Here is a 4,807-nt window from a genome sequence, read left to right as displayed (position 1 = left end):
CAAACATTAAGTTAAGCAAACAAACACAAATACGTGCAAACACACACACACAAACACACACATATATATATATATATACACACAAACGTATATACAAATAATCATACATACAAATAATTATACATACAAACATCGATAATAAAAAAGCACATATACAAACATACATACATACAAGCAGACATGCAAACAAACATACAAACTAGCAAACAAACATACAAAAACAAACTCGAAACCAAAGCAAATAGCAACACTTTTATAGACTTATATATCTTTATACATCGGCCGTGGATTAATCCATACACAAATGCTTACACCACACACACACGCACACACACACGCACGCACACACACGCACGCACACAACGTTGATCAATGATTTAATTAAAACAGCAGCGAATCGGCCAATATATATTTGTAATCCGTCTAACCATTCGTTCATCAAGAAACTTGTAAAATTTTCAATTACTAGCCAAAGCATTTAATGCTGCTTAATTGCTACACGAAGTATATATTACCAAAGAATTTGACACAATTTAAAAACTAAGTGAAGTACTTGACTGCAAGTAAAGTATTTTTATTTCATATCATTGTATTTTGGGTTTCATGTGCTTGGGTGTGTATATGTGTATGTATGTATACGTGTATGTGTGTGTATGTGTTTGTGTGTGTATGTATGTATGCATATGTGTGTGTATGTATGAACCCATAATTGATTAGAGCTATAAAGGAAGAAATAATTATATATCATGTGTGTGTATGTGTTTGTATGTGTGTGTGTATGTGTGTATGTGTGTGTATGTGTGCGTTTGTGTGTTGTGTATGTATGCCTGTCAAAATATATTTATGCAAATTTTTTGAAATGTCACCGACTGAACGCGGTACAAAAAGAAAAATTATTCTCTGATTTTATTTTCGATGTTACATTCTTTTGTTCAGTTGTTTTTTTACTTTCTCTCATTCAATTTTTTAATATTTTCAAATACACACACTTCCCCTCTCTCTCTCTCTCTTTCTCGCTATCTCAAAATTTCAATACCCTCTCTCTCACTCCCTATCTCCAATTTGCCATTCCTTTCGGTACGCTCGGTCTATCTTTTGGAAAATTTCCTCTCAAGCAGGCATCTCCTACAATGATCCTAAAAAATGAGCGGGATTAATGTCATTGGACATCGCATTTGAGATAAGGGTAAAAATGTGAGAGCTAGATAGAATTAGAGAGAGAGAGAAAGAGGTAGAGTGAGAGAAAGAGGGAGAAAGAGAGAGAGGGAGAGAGAAAGAGGAGTAAGAGGAGGGAAAAAAGTAACCTTTTCAATTTAAATTTAGAATTGTGGTCACTCGACAGAGAAACAGCCATTGCTCTTAGCGGAAATAAAATCAGAAGAAAAAAATCAGTAAAAAAAAGAGTTGAGAGCATTCGTGTGATAGGAAGAACCGTGGAAACAAAAAATTAAATGAAAGTAAACAGATGAGAAAAACAACAAATAAATAGAGAGAGATTGAAAGAAAAAAAGAAAGAAAGAAAGAAAGAGAGCGAGAGAGAAGGGGGGTAGAGAGATAGAAATAGAGAAAAAAATATAGAGAGAAGACAGATAAAGAAAAAAACACAAACATAATAAGAAACGATGGTGGTAAATGAAGGGTGTTAGAAAATTTAAATTTAAATCTGGGAGAAACAGAGACTGAGAGAGTGAGAGAGTGAGAGAGTGAGAGAGAGAGAGAGAGAGAGAAAGTGAAAGAGAGGGAGGAAGAGAGGGAAAAAAGATAGAGAGAAAAAGGAAAAAGAAACATAAAAAAGAAAAAGAACGAGAAATTTTTTTTTTTGAAATCATAGAAAAGAAAACCCAAAAGCCAAAAATAGCCTGACTCACATGACCAGGGAAATGACAAAAACAACTAGCGCCACTGACTGATGGTGCACTTCACGGCATGTTATTATTATTATTGCTTGTTTATTATTATTATTTGTTTATTATTATATCTTCATTATAATTATTTTTGTTATTCTTATAAGAAAAACCACAGACACAATAAATATGACCTCCTTGACTTCCATGACAATACTAACAACACTAACATATTAACTTGCATCACTGACAACTACAACAAAAGCAACAACAATGTTTAAGGCAAAAAAATCTTAGATAGAGAAAGAGAGAAAGAGGAAGAGAAAGAAAGAGACAGACAGAGAGAGAGAGAGAGAGAGAGAGAGAGAGAGAGAGAGAGAGAGAGAGAGAGAAACACCTTAACTAAATACAAAACACCAAGCGAGCAATAACATTAAACCAGGATATTACACGCGTAATGAACTGTTTGTTATTCCTATTATTATTATTATTGTTGATGCTAATATTTTTAATTTTAATTTTTATTTTTATTATTATTATTATTTATTATTGTTTATTTATTATTATTATCATTAACAGAAACTGCAAAATTAAAGCAATAACAATCATTCAATGACATTTAATATCGTCTTTATTTATTGTGCTCCATAGCCATACTCCTGACACACACACACATGTTATATTATTAAGCGATCTCTCTCTCTCTCTCACACATACACACACACACACACACACACCACACACGTACACACACACACACATAAATATAAATATATATATATATATAGTCTAAGTTTTTTTATTTACGTGTGTATATATATATATAGTCAAATTTATTTGTCGTATTATTTACAATATATAATATATAAGAATTAATGTCTGTTTGTATGAATATGTGTGTGTGTGTGTGCGTTTGTGTGTGCGTGTTTGTGTGTGTGTGTATTAACGACATGTACCATCATAATAATACCAAATACCCAACACCATATAGCAAACTAATACCAATGTAGTGCCTATAAGCTCGCCCGTCAGATATAATTGCATGCCTTGGGAGGGAATATAAAAATTCATATTCGACTCAACAGCTATGTTTACGATGTTGTATTCATTTGTTTGTTTGTATGTGTGCATGTGCATGTGTGTGTTTGTGTGTGTGTGTTTGTGTATGTTTTTTATGAAGTTGCGTGTGTGTGTGTTAAGTGTGAGTATGTGTGTAGTGTGCGTTTGTTTGTGTGTTTGTTTGTGTGTGTCTGGGTGTGCGTGATGCGAGTAGTGTGCGTGATGCGAGAATGACAAATTGTTTGCTCTATTTCTCCAAAAGCAATAAGATGATGACGTTTTTCCTGTCAGTGTTTTATCTTTCTCTTGATTTATAAGTTTTTAAGCTGAAATTGTATCATTTTAAAGTCGCCATGTCTTTATGTTATCAACAATTTTTCAAATTTTTTACATTTTTTAAACATTTTAATCTCATGAAATTTAAAAACCGTTTTTCAATTTATCAAACTTATAAAAAGATTCATTGAAAAATAAAAATAAAAAAATAGAAGCCCGTTAAAAACTCACAAAAATTCTAAGGTTTCAAGAAACTCAATGGAAAAATATCCAGATAGAACAAACATCCAAAGATCAAGAGCGAATATCCAAAAGACAAAACAAATTTAAGAAACCAAAATAAACCTCAAAGGACAAAAACAAACCCCGAGGGTATCAAAGAGAACCCCCCAAAAAATCGAGTAGGACCCCATAGGAACCAAAATTTTACAATTAAAAAAATCTTTAAAAATTGAAACAGGAAATAAATTGTTTAGAAAAGTTTAAACTTATGTTCTGCATCGAAAACCACCATTTGGTATTAATTCTGTATAAATAATTTCAATTTGGTTTGATTGTATTTGTGTACATTTGTATGTTAATGTATTGATATGTATGTGTTGTATAGTAATTCAAAGGATTGTATTGTATTGTATTGTAATGTATTGTATTGTATTGTATTGTATTGAATCCTTACTCAGCATTCGATGGTCCTTGTTCACATAAACATCTCGACTCGCAAATGATCACGTGATTAATGACCAAACATCTGAGCACGTGTATGTGTGTATGTTTCTTCGTACGTACGTATGTATGCGCGTACAAAAGTATGTATGTTTGTGTGTGTGCAAATTTATGTGTGTGTACGTATGTATGTACGTAGATTCGTATAGGTCTTGCTATATACAAATTGTCGTTTAATTGTGTGTAAGGATAAGTGTGTGAGTGTACAATTTTTGTATACAGTGTGTATTTTGGGTGCACATATACACACATACATATACACACACACACACACATATGTAATACCTAATACAAAGTTTTTATGTGATTTTTTCGATATTATTAATGTTTGAACTCGTGAAGTGTGAGTGGACGTGCAAGTGAGTTCATTTATCTTTTGCATATCTAATTCATTTATGTATGTTTGTACGTGTGTCTGTTTGTATGCTTGTTTGTATGTATGTATGTATGTATGTATGTATGTATGTATGTATGTATGTATGTAGGTAGGTATGCATGTGTGTGTGCATGTGTGTGTGTGTGTGTGTGTGTGTGTGTGTGTGTGTGTGTGTGTGTGTGTGTGTGTGTATGTGCGTGTGGCTGTATTTACTTACAAATACTATAAGGTAGAAGGGATGAGGTAAATTTTTTTATTAGGTTATTTTTTATTAATTTTGCTTGGGTGTTTGTATGTTTGTATTGAATGTATGTTTGTATTGTATGTTTGTATTGCATGTTTGTATTGCATGTTTGTATTGCATGTTTTCTATTGTATTGAATTGTTTTTCATTTGCATATCTGTTTGTATAGTACGGTTGTATTCTATGTCTGTATTCTTTGAGTATTGTATTGTATGTTTGTATTGTATCTTAAGTTTTTATTGTATGTTTGATGTTATGTTTGTATTGTATCTTCTGTTAAATGTA

This window comes from Helobdella robusta, assembly GCF_000326865.2.
Source record: "Helobdella robusta unplaced genomic scaffold HELROscaffold_67, whole genome shotgun sequence".
Taxonomy (NCBI): Eukaryota; Metazoa; Annelida; class Clitellata; order Rhynchobdellida; family Glossiphoniidae; genus Helobdella; species Helobdella robusta.
This window is presented reverse-complemented; position numbering follows the sequence as displayed.